The sequence below is a fragment of the Equus przewalskii genome, chromosome 12 (assembly GCF_037783145.1).
Source record: "Equus przewalskii isolate Varuska chromosome 12, EquPr2, whole genome shotgun sequence".
In the NCBI taxonomy this organism is placed as follows: domain Eukaryota; kingdom Metazoa; phylum Chordata; class Mammalia; order Perissodactyla; family Equidae; genus Equus; species Equus przewalskii.
In genome coordinates, this window is record NC_091842.1 from 34,265,634 (window position 1) to 34,284,463 (window position 18,830).

General features: G+C 46.7%; 1 protein-coding gene and 1 long non-coding RNA gene across 2 annotated transcripts in view; both read left to right on the plus strand.

The window, feature by feature from the left end:
- GRIN2A (glutamate ionotropic receptor NMDA type subunit 2A) overlaps positions 1–18,830 on the plus strand; it is a 361,604-nt gene that overhangs the window by 94,857 nt on the left and 247,917 nt on the right. The gene's annotated exons all lie outside the window — the stretch shown is intronic.
- LOC139074779 (uncharacterized) overlaps positions 1–18,830 on the plus strand; it is a 66,030-nt gene that overhangs the window by 776 nt on the left and 46,424 nt on the right. The window lies entirely within an intron of this gene.

An 18,830-nucleotide genomic window follows, 5' to 3' on the forward strand; every position in this document is an offset into this window, starting at 1 on the left:
CCAAGAGCAGTTTCTGGACTCCTTCTGTTTATTCAGAGCCCAGATCTACACATACTGGCTGTGGGATCTTAGCCAGGTCATGTTATCTCTCTGGGTCTCAGTTTCCTAATCTGATTGTGTATGATTGTGAAAATAATAACAACCAACACTTATTAGATGCTTACCAGGTGCCAGGCACAGATGCTATGGTGTTCCCCAGTAGACAGAATAGGAAACTGAGGCACACAGAGATGAAATGACCGATGCAAAGTCCCACAACCAGCAAGGTCAGGGCTGAGGGTTTCTTTTTGTCCAATTTTTTGTGGTGGTAAAATACACATAACATAAAATTTACTGTCGTCACCATTTGTAAGTGTAGAGTTTAGCTGTATGAAGTACATTCATGTTGACGTGCAACCAACGCCACCACGCATCTGTGGAACCTGGCACCTCGTAGAACTGACGCTCCGCACCCATTAAACACTAAGTCCCGTGACTCCTGCCCTCTGGCTCCTGGCAGCCACCACCTTTCTTTCTCTCCCTCTCTCTTCTTTCCTTTCTCCTTCCTTCCTTCCTCCTTCCTCCCTTCCTCTTTTCCTTCCTTCTTCCTCTTATTTTCCCCTACACCCTAGCTTCTGATAACCACCATTCCACTCTCTATTACTATGAGTTTGGCTTTTATTATTATCATTGTTTTAGATTCCACATGTAAATGAGATCAGGCAGTGTTTGTCTTTCTGTGTCTGACTTACTTCACTTAGCATGATGTCCTCCAGGCTCATCCATGTTGCCACAAATGACAACATTTCCTTCTTTTCCAAGGCTGCATAATATTCCATTTTCTTTATCCATTCATTCATCAATGGACATTTAGGTTGTATCCATATCCTGGCTATTGTGACTAATGCCGAAGTGAACACGGGGTTGCAGACATCTCTTTGAGATGCTGATTTTGGGAGATTTTAACCCAGGTAGTCTGGCTCCAGAGCCATGTTCTCAGCTAGCACACCATGCTGTCTCTTGACAATAATAGACTCTACTTCATAGGATTTTTAAAAGAGTAAAACAAGGCCTTTAATCTCTGTATAGCACTTAGCCCAGTGAGGAGGAATTGGTTGATGAATGATACATAGTATTTTAAAAATATTTTTAAAGCTTTTCTTAAAAACTTTTTAATCAAATGTAATTCCCATAACATAAAATATAGCATTTTAAAGTTTACACTCCAGTGGGTTTTGGTATATTGACCATCACTGCTGTCTAATTCTGGAACATTTCCAAAAACCCCCAAAGAAGCTTTGTTCCTATTAGCAGTCACTCCCCATTCCTCCCTGACGCGCCAGAAATCTGCTTTCTATTTGGATTTGCCTGTTCTGGAAATTTCATATAAACGGAATCATGCAGCCATACAGTATGTGGACGTTTGTGTCTGGCTTCTTTCCCAGAATGTTTTGAAGTTTCATCCACCTTGTAGCTTGTATCAGTCCTTCGTTCCTTTCGATGGCCTAACAGTGCTCCAGTGTGTGGATATAACCCATTTGGTTCACCCGTTCATGAGTGGACGGACATTGGGTTGTTACCACCTTTTGGCTGTTGTGAATATGCTGCTATAAACATTTGTGTACAAGTTTTTGTGTGGACGTCGGTTTTCCATTCTCTTGGGTATATACTGAAGAGTAAGGTGGCCGGGTCATATAGTAATTCTAGGTTTAGCTTTCTGAGGGGCTGCCAGACCGTTTTCTGCTGCAGCTGCGCCATTTTACATTCGCACCAGCAATGCACCAGGGTTCCTATTTCTCCGGATCCTCATCAACATTTGTTATTTTCCGTTCTTTTCATTTTACCCATTCTCGCGGGTGTGAAGTGGTACCTCATTGTGGTTTTGATTTGCACTTCCCTAATCACTGGTGATGTGGAGCATCTTTTCATGTGCTTATTGGCTATTTGCATGTCGTCTTTTGAGAAATGTCTATTGCAGTCCCTTGCCTATTTTTTAATTGGGTTATTTGTCTTTTTATGGTTCATTTGTAAGAGTTCTTTTATGTTCTCGATAGTAGACCTTTATCAGATATATGATTTTCAATGTTCTTCTATTTTCCTGAGAGTGTTTTTTCTTTTTCTTTTCTTTTTTTTTGAGGAAGATTAGCTCTGAGCTAACGTCTGTTGCCAATCCTCCTCTTTTTGCTGAGGAAGACTGGCCCTGAGCTAATATCCGTGCCCATCTTCCTCTACTTTATACGTGGGACACCTGCCGCAGCATGGCTTGCCAAGCGGTGCCTTGTTCCCACCCGGGATCTGAACCGGCGAACCCCGGGCCGCCAAAGCAGAACCTGCACTGTGCCACCGGGCCAGCCCCCTGAGAGTGTTTTTTGATGCAGAAAAGTTTTGAATTCTGATGAAGCGTGCCCAGTGTTATTGTTTAAGATCCACTTTCCCCTCTAGCCGCACTTTCTTGTCCTCCGACATCATGGTTGCTTGGTCACTTGCCAGCACTCTGCTGGTTCTAGGGTGAGGAGGACAAGACCAGCCCTCTGTGCCTTGTCAGACCCAGGACTCAGGAGGAGAGGGAAGGACGGGAGGGGACCGTCAAGCGATGGCCACTGTCACCACCCCCGGCTTCAGAAGCCCTTTCCCAGACCAGTCCCGCGTGACATCAGCATGTGCTGAAATGGCCCTTTGGAGTCTTCAGAAGCGCCAGTCTATAAACGTTTTTCTATCTCCCCTGGGTCTTGCCTGCAAGCACTTTCCGTCTCTCTCTAGGTGTCAGGAATGCTTAGAATATGAGGTTTGTCCCTGAGTTTCTTCAGCTGGCTTCTGCGTCTGTCTCAGCTCATTTCTCCTGCTTCTCCATAGCCACCTGGATGAAAACAGCTGCAGCTTCTGACCACAGCCAGTTCTAAAGGGTCCCAAACTGCAGTGGGTGTCAGAACCCCCCAGGGAGCTTGCTATTACACATACAGATTCCTGGCCATTCCTTAGATACACTGAATCTGAATTTCTGGGGGCAGGACCCGGAGATGTGCATGTTTCACCAGATCTCCAGGTGATTCGGATGCCAGGGGTCCACAGACCACATCTTGAGAGGTATTGCTCGATTCTAGAAGCCTACCCATCCAGATTTGTCCTGAGATCCCAGAGAGGGTAAACCCAGTGGTTCGCAAACTTTGCTGCAGATTAGAATCACCTGGGAGCCTTAAAAACCTCTCAGCTCCCAGGCTACACTGTGGACGAGTCACACCAGAATCTCTGAGCAGGGGACCCAGGCGTCAGTAATTTTTGAAGCTCCCCAGGTGGCCCCAAGGTGCAGCTAAGGCTGCAGATCAGAGGTTATATAACTTGCGTAGGACTGGCGGCCATAAAAGTTTCTGTGCTATTTCCCTTTGCTGAGCCCTCTAACTAACCCACTCAGGTCAGCTGGATTCAGGAGTTTACTCTCTTCTCTTTTACCCACGCTGCAATTTATTCTTTATTCTCATGCTGCAAACTGAGGGCACAGAATTGCAAGAGGTGGAAGGTGTGCACATTTCTGAGTTCCCTACGACTGGGCTTGGAAGCTACACAGGGCATCACTTGAGACATATTTGCTCCCTCTCATGATGGTACTAGATTGACCTGGACTTATGAAGGGGGTCACTGATGTCCCAAGCCCCCAGATTAAGGGATTGTCATCTTCTGATCCTGAATCTGTGGCACCAGGGTCTTTCTGGGGAAGATTGTTCTACAAAGTGGTCAGGAGTGTGGGCTTTGGAGTCAGGCTGCCTGGTTTGAATTTTAGCTCCACCACTTGGGCAGACCAGCTACTGGTCCTCCCTGAGCCTCTGTTTCCTCATCTGTGCAATGGGGATACATGACAGTACTGAATTGTCTTAAGCAGATGAATGGATAAAGAAAGTGGGGTATATATATGCAATGGAGTAATAGTCAGCCTTCAAAAAGAAAGACATTTTGCAATATGGAAGAGCATGGATGAACCTGAAGGACATTATGCTAAGCGAAATAAGTGCATCACAGAAAGACAAACGCTGCATGATTCCATTTCTATGAGGAATCTAAAATAGTCAAATTCACAGAATTAGAGAGTGGAATGGTGGTTTCCAGGGGCTGGGGTGGGGGGGAGGGGGCGGAAATGTGGAGTTGCTAATCAATGGGAATAAAGTTTCAGTTAAGCAAGATGAGTAAGTTCTAGAGATCGTCTGTGCAATGTTGTCCCCTCTAGTCAACAAACTGTAGTGTGCAGTTCAAAATGTAAGAGGGTAGATCTCATGTAAAGTGTTCTTACTGCAATAAAATAAAATGGAACGTAAGTAAATAAACAAACAAATAAATAAATAAATATGATGGAGCTTCCAGAAAGAAAAAAGAATTGTCGTAAGAATTCAACAAGATGATCCATGTAAAATATTTAGCCCCATGGCTGGTGTGAGTTCCTCTCCCCTCTCCTCCAGTGTTGCCTTCCGAGCAGCGACGTTGACAGGTGGGGCAGGTGCTGGGGACCAGGGCAGCAGCAGAAACGACAGCCCAGTACCTTGCCCAAAGTGCTCTGGGGTGCACAGCTTCAGTGTATCCTCCTCATTTACCACCCAGCCCTGCCTGGTGAGAGCCATCGTTTGTCCTCTACTCTACACCTTCCCAAACTCCACATCAACCCCTCTGTGAAGGCACAGCTTGTGATAACACCACGTAGCTCCATCCTGGTTATTGAATGCACTTGAAGTTTCGCTCTACATGATGTCTTTAGTATGAGGAGCGGCCTTTCATATCGAGGCCACCGAAGAGACGCTGGTCTTAGCGAGACCCATGCCTGACCTGGCTGAGCCTCCGAGAATCCTAGATGACTCTCTTATTGGGGTTGTAGAGTGTAGACTCTTCATAGGTCTTCCCTTATGCCACCTGGGTCTGCATCCAGATGGTCAACAGTGACGTGTTCTCCTCGAACCAATACATTTACTATGTTGCATTTCTACTAACACAATTTCCAGAATATTTCCAAGTTTATGTTTCTACATGATTCTACCTTTACAAAACCTCTGACCACAGATCTCAACTTTTCATTCCATAGTATTCAACTTTCAACCACATGCCAGGCATGATTCTTTTATGTATGCATTCCTTAAACTGATTTCCCAATTTTGACATACTAGGTTCTCCCTTCTGATCAATACTGCCCATCGCTTGGCACCAGGAAAGTATTGGACGAATGGGTGTTGTTACTCTGGGAGGACGTGGAGTCCTCATGCTCTGCACGTCCAGGGCTCTCAGGTAATGGCCGTGTGGATGCCAGCCATTCTCCCAGACACAGAGGAGTGGGGAGAAGAAGAAAGGAAAAGAAACCTGAGCAGACAGAAGGGAGCTGACTCCTTGGAGGGACAAGTGCCCCTGAGCAGGCGAAGGAGAGAGGACCCTTGAAGCTCGTCTCCTTGATAAACCACCGGTCCAAGTGGCCTGTGGGTGAGGCAGCCTGCAGAGGTGGCTAACCCAAGCGCCAAATGATTTACAGCCAGTTCGCAAAATCTCAAAGAGGAGCCACAGGGGTCCAGACAGGAGCAGAGAGGGAAGGAGGACCTGTTTAAAATTTACTATCCGGAAAATCTGAGGATGAGCGATCAGAGATCACAGAAGCGGGAAATGCATAAATATCTCAGTGTCACCGGGATCTTGAGCCCCGGGTGGCGCTTGAAGTGTAGGAACAAATCATCTCAGGCCACGCCAGTAGCATTTTTTACCATAATCACAAACAACTGACGTATAGGAGTGTTATGGATGGCTGGCTTTGAGCCGAAGACCAGCGCTCCTCAAACTTTAATGTGCGCGCGAATCCCCTGGGATCTGGTTCAAATGCAGATTCTGGTTCAGCAGGTCCGAATGGGAGCCTGAGATTCTGCATGTCTAAGAAACTCCCAGGAGACACTGCTGCTGCTGCTCCGGGGACCACACTGTGAGGCTGGAGGAGTGCTTGGTGAAAAGATGCAGGGGGCCTGAGTGGAAGTGCTTCTTGGTGGTGTGGAAGCAGATGGGGTACCTAGAAAGCATTGCCGGCATCTCTGGGGGGCCCGTGTCCATGGCAAGGCTTGGGGACTCCCCCTCCCCAGGTTGGGGCGAAGAGTCAGTCTTTCTGGCTTCCTCTCAGTAGAGAAGAGGAAGAGATGCTTTGGAAGTCTCAGGTATGAGTTGATTCTAGAGTTGCTGGGGTTGAGAACATTGTCATTGAACTCAGACAAAGAGAGGAGGTGGTCAGGGGGTGGACAGGCAGGAAGGAACCCAGAGGTACAGAGTGTTTCTTGATTGTCTTTTCTCTTGCTTCCCGCCCCCAACCTGCTCTTCCTGTCTCTCTCTCCTCAGTAATTGCACCCACCATCCACCATTCAATGCTGAAGCCAAAGACCCAGGAGCTGTGCTGAATTTTTCCCTTTGGGGAGAGGCAGTCCTACACTGCTTGTTCCACCCCTGCATGGCTGCATAAGAGTGGCCTTGGGCTTTAAACATTTCCTTGCAAAGACATAAAGAGCCCTCATGGCCGGTGCTGGATATATGTCCTTGCTTGGTCATATCTTCCCCTGCTCTGGGCTTCACATGTACTTGTTTGTTCTGCTCGTGCGTGTGCATCGCATGACACCTGGCCACCCGCTATTGCTTTATCTGCTTCTGGTGGGGAGAGATTGGGGTCCTTCCACCACAGCACGAAGTGGGGTGCATGAAGCCCTGCTGCAGTGTCACCTGCAGGCAGATCCCTGGCCGTGGGGGACTGACACATTCCAAGGGACTGGATCTTGTGCTCTTTCTCTCCTCTTGCTCTAAGTAAACACTGGACCACCTGAACCAGTGTGTGTGTTGTCTGTTCTCAGTGACCTTGAGTCACACACGGATCTCTTCCCTGGATGGCCCTTATCTGTGTGTCAACCTTGGCTGCACAGCCCGACCACCCATTGAACAGCGAAATGTTCCCTTTCTCTCTTCCCCTCTACCCAGTCTTGTGCGATTTATAATTATTCTCCTTCAAACAAATATCTCAAATTCTTCCCTGTCTCCATGACCACCGCCATCCCTTCTCGCCTGGACCTCTGCAGCAGCCTTCCAACTGATCTCCCAGCTTCTGCCTTCATCCCTCTCCAGTTCATCCTTCCCATTGGAGCTGGGTCTCTTCTCTCCTTAATAGCCTTCAAGGGCCTCTCAGGACATCTTGGCTAGAATCCAGGTGCCTTCTCAGGACCTACAAGGCCCTACCATCCTCATCCCTCTCTTCTGTGCCAGCTGTGCTCTGCCATACTGGCTCTCTGTCCGTTCTGAGCACACCCGGGTGTTCTTAGAGTCTTTGCATATTCTGTTCCCTCTGCCTGGAACCAGCACCACCCTCCCCCGATCCCCCTGAAAAACCCCTCTCTTCTCACCACTGGCTCCTTCTGTCCTCCAGTTGTCTGCTTCATCGTCCTTTCCTTGGAGACGCCTTCCTGGACCACCTCACAGGTGGTTGGTCTCTGGCACTTGTCCTTTACCATCATGGCACTAGTCAGAAGTTTGTTATACATTATTGATTGCCTGCCTCTGCTGCTTGGATGTAAGCTCCATGAGGAGAGGGACCCTGCCTTCCTTATCTGCTGTTGAGTACCCAGTGCCCAGGTCCAGGCTCATAGGAGATGCTCAATACATCTTGGTTAAAGGAGTGAGTGAATTGAAGAATAAATAAGCTTCGGGAAAGCAGAGGACAGGGGGGAGTGCATAAAAGAGGCTAACATTCATTGAAGCACCTACTGTGTGCATTACACTCCTACTGTCTCATTTACTCCCTCCCACAGATTGCTATGGGATTCCTCTTGCAGCCCAGAGAGTTTAATTAACCTGTCCAACTCACACAGCCGCTGAGCAGCAGGGCTGGTTTGTACAACACTTCCTCTTAGCCTAGGGTTTCTTGACCTTGGCGTTATGACATTTGGGTCTGAAATAATTCTTTGTTGTGGGGTGGAGGAGGTGTCTGTCCTGTGCATTGTAGGACATTTAGCAGTATCTCTATCCTCTTGATGCTCGTAGCACCCTCCCCAACTTATGACAACCAGCATGTCTCCAGATGTTGCCAAATGGCCCCTGGGGGACAAACCAGCCTCCAGTTGAGAACCAGTGGCTCAGCCTGTGGATGATTTCAGCCTCTCAGATTCCCCTCTCTTCCAGTCCCCCCCCACCACCCCAGGCCTCTCCCAGACCCGCTGTTTCTTCTTGTGGGCTCTTCCTCCTCCCATCACTTCCCGCAGTCCTCCTTGTGCATCCCTCTGGGAATGCAACAAACGGATGGTGATGTTCCGAGTGTCGCAATAAACATTTGCGTTCCTGGTTTAACATAAGTCCTGTGTTCAGAGGCTTGTGTCACTGGCATGGACGCTAAGAGGCTGTCTAGAAAATGTCCAGTATATTTTTTCCTTTGCCTAAATGCACGTCTAATTGTTTAGCGTAAGATAAACCAGTGTGCTTATAAGGAGATAACTTGTCAAAACAAACTCGTGGCTCCACGGCTGGAACAGCCTCGCCTCCTAGCCTTCTTCATTCGGAGACAGAATATGAATTTTTCTGGGATGTTTTATGTGGATTTAAAGTAAAGAATTATTTCTGCCCATTTTTTTGGAAAGAAAAAAAGCCCCAAATGCAAGTGTCTTTTGCGCAAAGGATGAAGCTTCAGAAAAAGCCCCAAATGTGAGGTTTTTTTTTTTTTTTAACTCCCCAGGTGATTCTTTTTTTTTAAGCTATGCTTTTTGGTGAGGAAGATTGGCCCTGAGCTAACATCTGTTGCCAATCTTCCTCTTTTGTTTTCCTCCCTAAAGCCCCAGTACATAGTTGTGTATTCTAGTTGTAGGTCCTTCTAGTTCTTCTCTGTGGGCCTCCACCACAGCATGGCCTGATGACGGTATGTAGGTCCGTGCCCAGGATCCGACTCAGCAAACCCCAGGCTGCCAAAGAAGAGTGTGAGAACTCAACCACCAAGCACAAGGGATGAAGGGAGCAAAGGGACTAGAAAAGAGGAGTGTGTATGCTCGAGAGAGAATGTGAATGAGTTCCTAGCCAGGGCTTTCAATTAGAGGTAGGGCTCCCTTTTGGTTCATTCATCCATCCACCCACCCACCCATCCATCCACCCATCCATCCACCCACCCACCTTTCACCCATCCGCCCATCCATCCATCTACCCATCCCCTTATCCATCCCCCCACCCACCCACCCACTCATCCATCCATCCATCTACCCTTCACCCACCCACCCATCCACCCATCCATCTGTCCATCCATCCATCCATCCATCCAACATATTATGAGCTAGAGAATGTGCTGGTGCTGGGGGCTGGGTACAAACTTGTCCCCACTTTCTAGGTGTTTTCATGGAAGACACACAAGTCAGCAGTCATTACATTATGACACGATATGTCAAGTGCTGGGATAGAGGGAAGCACTAGATTAGTCAGAGGTAGGCCCCTTGGCCCAGTCCTGGAGGGGCAATCAGGGAAAACCTCCTGGGAGGGGTTAGCTGAGGGTTGCCTAGCAATCCTTGCCCTTCCTTCTAGCTCCAGCAAAGGCATTGGTGTGCAGAGTCGCTCACTACCAGCAGGCAGCCCAGAAGACCGCAGAGAAGGGGCTGTCTGTGCTGACTGCTGCCCCTGCTGGTTTCTTCAGAGCTTCCTGCATGCTCTGTATGCCCACGGATGATCTCATTTAGCCCTCGCAGCTGCCCTATGAGGTCAGCACTATTATCAGATGAAACTGAGGCCCGGGGAGGTGGGGGATGACTGTACTCACCCATCAGGGATTAGAACAATCAGGGGAAATGTATTTAGAGTTTCTGGTACCTAGCGCCTACTCCATAGCATCATTATTACGCACGGGGATTCCTCCTGCTAACAGAGGGACAATTCCCTGGTTGCTGAGCCAACCTCTTCCTCCTCCAAGGGTGCAAGCTTCCTCTTCACCCTCTTCAGGAAGCAGCTGAGGATCTGTCTGCTCGAGTTTCACGGGTTGTAGTTGACTGGCTGGTGGGGGGCCTGAGCCGTCCCAGTGAGTGGTCGGCGGTGGTCATCAGATTTAGAATACACCCGCTGCCAGCGTCGATCGTGGTCCGCATGCTCCAATCCTGACTTTGGGCATCTCCATCTTTTCTGGTTTTCTCAGTATTGAGGTGAGGGCCGCTTTCCCATGGCCTTGGAGCTCAAAGTGAGAGACGAGAAGGAAGAGATCTGATGCTTCCCCTCCGCCCCCCAACTCCCTGCCGAAGTCCAGGGGTTGTTTCAGACTCTTTGGGCTTTTTTTTTTTTCCTTTTTAACCATTTTAATAATTTTTAAATGTACAATTCAGTGGCATTACATACATTCACATTGTCGTGCAAGCATCACCACCCTCCATCTCTGTAACTCTTTTCATCTTGCAAAACGGAAACTCTGTATCTATTAAACACTAACTCCCCCTTCCCGTCCCCCAGCTCCTGGCAACCACCATTCTGCTTTCTGTCTCCATAAATGTGACAACTCTAGGTGCCTCGTGCACATGGAATCACACAGTATTTGTCCTTTCGTGACTGACTGACTTCTCTTAGCCTAAGGTCCTCCAGGTTCGTCCGTGTCATAGCATGTGACAGGATTCCCTTCCTTTTTAAGGCTGCATAATATTCCGTTGTGTGGATGGACCACGTTGTGTTCATCCATTCATCTGTTGATGGGCGTTTGGGTTGTTTCCACCTTTTGACTATCGGGAACAATGCTCTTGTGATGGGCTGGCCTCACAAATCAGTACTAAAGTCAACGTCCACTAAGTGCCCACTGTCGCAGGCTCTGTGCTGGGCTCTGCACACGTGTCTCATTTAATCCTCTTCAGCCCCAGGGATGTTGACCTTCTGTCATCACACCCAACAGACATTGGGCAGGAGGCTTAACGTGGTTCTGTCGCTTGTCCCAGGGTCTCAGAGTGATAGCTCCTGGGTGGGAACACCAGTCTCTTTGTGGCTCTTCATTTGTATAAACAGCATAAGCAATCGTGAATGAGGTCTTATTCAATGAGGAAAATGAGACCGCCCGTAGTTTTTCTTTGGCTGAGACGCTCCCTCGTGTTTGCACGGCGCTCTTTCTCCTTCAGCACACATCCACCCGCGTACCGTTTTTCCTCTGCAAACATTGGCTGACCTTGAGACTCTCTGCTCTTCCTTTCTTCTCTCCTTTTCATGAGAGGGATAAATAAGTTGGCGATCTCTCCTCAAGAAGGACATGATGAGACAGGCAGGATCGGAGTCTGGGAAGGACCCCGGGGGCTGCTTCATGAGCTAATGTTCAGCCAACCCTCCCCAGAAGTGCAGAGTAGCAGAAGTAAAGGCCCCTGCGAGGCACAGAGAGGGAGATTCGTTTCAAACGTCAGAGGCTGTCAGGCTCCTGCTAGACGCTGGGAGGTATGAAATCCTGTGGCAGGCCGGAGTGCCGCCTGCTATCTAAAGCCATCTCCTCAGATGGGGCAGGGCTGTGAGCAGCTATTGAGGGCGTCAGGAGGACAGGAGAAATGATTTCCTGGTTGTTGCAGCCATGACATCTAAATTCATTTCCAAAAGCGCTCTCTCATGGAACAGCCTCTCAGGTGTGGGTAGGTCCCTCTCCGTGCTATACGTGTAGTCTTGGTTTGGGACGGGGTTCAAGGAAGTGATGTAGCCGACTCTCTTCCAGCTGGGCATTCTACTTGGTGGCAAGCAACATCTTCCATAATAGGGCCAGGCCCATGGCTGAATGGTTAAGTTTGCACTTTACTTTGGCAGCCTGGGGTTCGCTGGTTCAGATCCTGGGCGCAGACCTACACACTGCTCCTGTGGCAGCATCCCAGATAGAAGAACTAGAATGACTTACGACCAAGATACACAACTATATATTGGGGCTTTGGGGAGGAAAAAAAAAGAGGAAGCTTGACAACAGATGTTAGCTCAGAGCCAATCTTCCTCACCAAAAAGCAAAGAAAGAAAGATGGAAAGATGGAAAGAAAGAAAGAAATACTAATTTCATAAGTGTGGAAAAAAGTTACTAGCAATTTCTAACTCTGATAGTAAAAAAAAAAAAACCCAAAACAAAAGATCTTCTGTAATTATTAACACTGTTGAAAACATGCTACATGCCAAGCCCCATGGTGGGTGCTTTATATCCATGATCATGTTGAATCTTCTTAAAAATCCTACGAATTGGAAGCTATTATTAGTCCCATTTTACAGATGAGGAAATTGAGGTAAAGTGCCTTGCTCAGGGTCACACAGGGAGCAAATGACAGAGATTTAAATATACATTAAATGAATTTTGGGGATGAGTGAATCTTGGAGGCGTCTCAGAGAGATGGGCAATGATTAGCCCAAAGTAGAAAGAGAGGCCTCCGTGGCAATGTATTAAATTGTCATCGACGGAGAAAGAAAACAGTGGTTTTAACAAGGAACCCTAAATAGAAAGTCGTAAAGGTGGATGCTCTGAGTTGCAGGCACGTTATTTTGCTAACAAGTTGCTTCTTGTGCGGGTACCTCCACACCTCAGCTCTCACGTGGTAGCTGCAGGCACATATTTATTTATGGATGGTTAATAATCCTCCCAACCAATGCCAGACAGGTGTGCTACCTTAGAGTAAAGCCCGGAACTCAGGGGCTTGTGTGAATTCACGAGTGCCCCCGAGATTCATTACATTCTCCTCCGTGCGAGACGCTGTGTGGAGAGCGTTCTTAGATGTTGTCACCAAATTTTGCTCAATTTCCATACAACTTTTTGCACAGTCTCAACCCGTCTCTTTCATTTACACTATTGTGGATTCTCCAGTTTATGTTCCCTTCTGGGCCCTGCAGGCAGGGGTTTTTCAAAAAGTGTAGCAATTGGTCAGGCTGAGGCACTGGTCAGTTGGAATGGATGCACTGACCGAATGAATGGATGGCAGCTGTCGGATAACCGGCTGGATATCAGTTCTGCCCCGAGGCGCTGGAGAGTTCCCTCTAGTTTAGCCCATGGGATCCGACAGTAATTTATGTTTTACTGAAGTGTGTGAAGTCAAAACAGAGACTGAGCAAGCAAAAGCCGGAGAAGAGCGTGTGAAGGACAGATTTTCAATGGAGACATATGTGTGTAATTTCCTGGGGTGCTGGTAGCACGGGTTACTGAACCGTGACATCACTTGATATGTTTTAATTCATGTTATTTCAAATAGCGTTAGAGGAAAATGCAAGTTAAAAAATGTATATGAAGGTAAATGGATAAAGAAAAGGCAGGATACACACACAACGGAATATTATTCAGCCTTTAAAAAGAAGGAGATCCTGCCATTTGCAACAACATGGATGAACTTAGAGGGCATTGTGCTAAGTGAAATAAGCCAGTCACAGAAGGACAAATGTTGCATGCTTCCACTTATAGAAGGTCCCGCAAATTGTCAAACTCATGGAAGAGAGAACATAAGCGTGGTTACAGGAGCTGAGAGGAGGAGGCAGTGAGGAGCTGTCGTTCAGTTGGTATGAAGTTCAGTCACGCAAGACAGGTTAGCTCTAGAGATACGCTGTACGGTGTAGTGTCTATAGTCAACAGTCCCGTGTTACACACTTAAAAATTTAAGAAAGTAGACCTCATTTTAAGTTTTCTTACCAAGAATGAAACAACACATACACAAAACCACAAAGGGACACGAGGAAACTTTTGGAGGTGATGGATGTTTCTATTACCTTGATGTGGCGGCGATGGTTTCACGAGTGTATGTGTATATCCACTCACAGGTGTATACATTCAATATGTGCAGTTTATTGTGGATCAATTATATCTCAGTAAAGCTGCATAAAAATGTCTATCAAGGGGGCATTAGTGAGAAACATTAGTGAGAAACACTAATGTAAAGGTGTGAGCGGTAGAAATAAGCATGGGTTCCATGTAGCTGTTGGGCACCATGGAGCAAAAACATTCAGATTTTTCTGGTTGGTGAAGAAAGTCCTCACTGAAAGTGGCTGAGGGTCTCTGTTGCAGAGCTTAGGGAATCAGGCCAGGCCTCAGTGCCCAGAAAGTGAAGGTGACGAGGGGCCAGTGTCGACGTCATTCTGGTGCATCAGAATGGGCAGAGGAGGGGGAGTCCCTGGGACGCACTAACCAGTATTCATCTAGTGTCTGCGGGTGCACAGCTCATGCACATTTCTGTGGCTGGTAGGGGGTTGTTTAAGAAATAGAAAAGTCAGTCCCAGCTTCTCAAGGAATTTCTGTTCTCACAGGAGAGACAAGACACTCAGCCACGAAGTCAGTTCAATTCCAGAGTTATTGATTGAGAGCCTACATGAGTAAGAAAAGCATTCTGCTTGAGAAGTAACTTGAGAATCGTTGCAAAATGACATATGGAATTGAACGAAGCAGGACAGAACAATCCTATATGTAGTGCTGTGAGGCACAAGCTCCCAGAATCTAGGTGTGCTCTCGTGAGGAATGGCTTTCAGATGAGGTGATGGTGGGGTCATGGGTAGAGGGGCTGCCTCCTCAGGGGAGCCTGAGAAGAGGGCTTTTTCTCCAGTATCAGCCTGGCTTTGGGCAATGCAAGAAATGCAGGCTACTATAGGTGTAGAAGCTTCCAGAGTTTTCACCACCGAATGCAGTTTTTTGTGTTATTTTCGCCCCTATGAACACTATGTTTTGAAGAACTGTTTCAACTAATCAAATCTACCTGTAACTTGTGATCCAGATTTCCTAATTTGCTTTTGATTGATTTATTCATTCAACAAACATTCTCTGGACACTGAGCCAGTTAGGTTTGGGGGTTTGTGATAGAAAACCCAAATTAACAAAGGCTTCGTGAGACAGTTTTATTTCACTCTCACATAAAAGAAGCCTGGCAGTGGACCGCTAACTGCCTGTAAGGTGGCTACACAATGACAAGGACACAAGTTTCTTCTAGCCTGTCTTTCCTTCCTAGAGGGCTTCTATTCTAAGGTCACCTCATGATTCAACATGGCTGCTGGAACTCCAGCCATTGTGTCTACATTTCAGACAGCCGGTTAGAGAAAAGAGGAGAAAAAGGCAATAGGTATATAAGTTGTCTTTTAATGGAGTTCCCCTGGGGCTGCCCAATAATACTTATCTTACATCTCACTGGCCAGAATTTAGTTACATGGCAAAACCTAGCTGCAAGGGAGCCTGAAAAATGTAGACATGTAGGTTTATTCTGGATAGCCATAAATCCAGCTGAAACTTGGGATTCTAACAATAGGGAAGAAGAAGAATAGAATAGCTTTTTTAGGTGAGAAGCTAGTAGTTGCTGTTACAGGCACCCACTAGGAGCCAAACACCAGACTATATACTAGAAATGACTACATGAGAGATGGCGCTCATACACAGTGATTTACTGTGACTCCAGCCCCATGGTTTTCAAACTTTAGCAGGCATCAGAATCGTCTGGAGGGCTTGTGAAAATCGATTTCTAGATGCTATCCCTGGAATTTCTGATTCATTAGGTTTGGGGGTGGGGGAAACTGAGAATTTTCATTTCTAGCAAGTTCTAGATGCTGCTGATGCTGCTGGACTGGGGACCACACTGAATTGATGGTCTGTATCAGAGGACAGCACTTATGGCCCATGGGTCTGATCCAGCTGGCTGCCTGTTTTTGTAAATAAATTTTATTGGGACGAAGGCACACTCACTTGCTTTCTCTTGTCGAGGGCTGCTTTTGTGTTATAACAACCGTCGAATTGAGTACTTGCAACAGAGACCCTGTGGCCCCCAACCCTAAAAATATTTACTATCTGACCCTTTCCAGAAAAGTTTGCTGACCTCACCTTAGGTAAAAGCTGATTCTCACAATTCATAAGGCAGTGTGTCCGTCAACAGAGAAGTCAGTCAGTATGGGACCCGGATTCCCATCCCATCCCAGCCACTAATTTTTCGTATGACTTTGGTTGGGCTGCTACCTTGTCTGAGCCTCAACTATCTCACTTCTGTAATGGGGCCATTGAGCAAATGGTTTCAAAGATCCCTTCCAGCCCTCCTCTGATTTCAGCTGAGAAGCTGATAGAACGGCCTTACCAAATGACAGGCACTGGCTGAATACGTGCCATTTTGTTGCCAAGGTGGAGTTGCCTTTGTGTTCTGTTTGTGACGCTGTCCCCTTCCCCACTTTTGGAGGGACCCTCTTTCTTCCTTCCTTTTTGATTGACAACTGACATTTGTCGGAGCTGACATTCATGAGCTCCTACTTTCCCCAGCCACTTTCCAACGTGTTCTATTCGTCACGGTGACTTTTTGGTGCCTTTGCCACTACTAACCTTCTCAGAGGCAGAAAAGAGGCACTTAGAGTTTATAATGACATATATAATGTCACACCACCTCTCTCTGCCCCAGAATTATTTCACTGTGGGTTGGAGAGTCTTTTTCAGGAGCAACAAGGGAAAAAAAATCTCCTTTTGATGGCGCCCAGTCAAGCAAAGTGAGACCCACACTTGACTGTGTTTAAATCAGAATGAATGAGTGGAAATGAGTATGTACAGGACTCTCTGTTCATTTGGTTTTTAGTAGTGTTGTGGGCAAGTTCCTGCATTTGTTAGAAATTGTGTTTGCTAGTAGACAGATCTGGGAATCAGTTGCTAAAATAAAAGTTTATTTCCCCCTGGGTTAAAGCAATCTGGAGGTAGGAGGTTCAGGGCTGGCATGGTGCCTTCACGGTGTCATCATAGATCCAGGCTCCTTCACTATTTCTGTTGTGTTCCTAAGCACATGATTTGCATCATCAAAGTTGCTTCATGGTCTAAAATGGCTGCTGGAGCTCCCTCGTCTTTTGTCAGGACAGGTATATAATTTTGTTTATTTAGTTCCATGACTCTTCATTAGCTCTAGGAGAAAGTTTAGTCTGCTCTATTCTTCCAGATTCTCCATAGTCTGTTGCATAAGCTCCTTTCTAAAGTTATTACTCCTTTCTGAACTTTAGAAATTCTCAGAATAAATTTTTTCCTGTCTTGCCCATCACCTCCAAAATATATCTTCCACCTGCCCACGTCCTTCTATCTTCACCATCATTGCAAGCTGGGGGCTCACTGAGCCCTGTACTTGCGCACAGTCCTGAAAGTGAGAGCTTCCTTAAATTTTGTACCCTGGCTGCCTCACTCACCTTCCTCTAACTCCAGCCCTGCCCCAAGCCACCATTGTGTGATTATTTGTTTTATATCCATATATTCATCGGAGAAAAGATGGTGGGTATTTTGCTCATCACCTAGTGGAGGCTTCAGAACTTTATATCAGGAGGGCCTAAGTGCCACCAATGTGGTTGCATCAGGTAGGGATGGCTAGGGAACTGCCTTGAAGATCAATTTGCTTAGCAAGCCCACCACATTTACTTACATTGTATTTATACTTAGGGTCTGGTGATATTAGTGGGGATATTAGTGTGCATGGGAGCAAAACTCATGCTGCATCCATTGTTATCATTGTATACCTAGCACACAGAACAGTGCCTGGGACATAGACCCTAAATAAACTATGGATGGATGGATGGATAGATGGAATGAGTGGTGGATTGGCTGGAAGGAATGAATGGTGGATGGATGGATGAAATGAATGGTGGATAGGGTAGATGCAATGAATGAATGGCTGATGGGTGGGTGGGTAGAATGATGAATGGAATGAATGGTGAATGGGATGGATGGTGGATGGAATGAATGAAATGAAGAATGGATGGGGAAGATGTAATGAATGATTGGTAGATAGATGTTTGGAATAGTGATGGAATGAACGGTAGATGGGGTACATGGAATGGTTGATAGATGGATGGAATAGTAGAAGGAATGAATGGTAGATGGATGGATAGATGGACTGATGGATGGTTAGAGTGAATGGTGGATAGGTGGAGGGTGGATAGTTGGAAGCGTTAGTGGTTGGGTATTGGAGAGCTGGAAAGGAGCGATTGGTGGGGAGAGTGGTATTTGAGTTTCCTAGGGCCGCTGAAACAAAGTCCTGCAAATTTGGTGGCTTAAGACACAGAAATTTATTACACCAGAGTTCTGGAGGTTAAAAGTCCAAAATCAAGATGTTGGCAGGACTGTGCTCTCTCTGAGAACTCTAGGGGAGGATTCTTCCTTGCCTCTTCTAGTTTCTGGTGCTTGCCAGCAGTTCTTAGCATTCCTTAGTGAGGCTTGTAGATGCCTCACTCCAATCTCTGCCATTGTTATATGGCATTCTCCTTGTGTGTGTCTCTCTTTTCTCCTCTGGTAAGGACACCAGTGATTGGATTTAGGGCCCACTCTAATCCAGTTTGACCTCATCTTAACTAACTACATCTGCAAGACGCTATTTCCAAATAAGGTTATATACTGAGGTTCTAGGTGTTTGTGAATTTTGGGGGTATGCTATTTAACCCAGTGCAGGTGGTTAGAGAATCGAAGGGATGGATGTGTGGAGCAGTGGCAGGTAGTTGAGTGGGTGAGTGGAGAGTTGGAAGGAAAGATCAAGGTGGTTGGAAGGGTGGAAGGATGAATGGATGCACAGGTCGTTGTATGGGTGAGTGAAAGGATGTAGAGTTGAATGGATAGAAGGTAGAGGTTGATGGGTGGAAGGGTAAATGAGTGGAGGGCTGGCTGGCTGGCTGATTGAATAGGTGTATGGGTGAATTGATTAGATTGAGAACTTCATAGGAATTCGTGACATATATGTTTGTCTTCTCTTTACTGCCTGGAATGGCACTTTGCGTTTAGGATGTGCTTTTTAAATATTTATTATCTGGTTTTCTATGCATTCAGAAATGCTGTTCACCAGAACGGCTGCTGACAGCTGTCCTAGGCTGTGAATTTCCAGGAAAGAGGGGTATATGTGTGAGTTCATTTGTTGCAATGTCCAGTCTAGATCTCTGCCTAGCCTGGAACGTGCTTCCGGTGT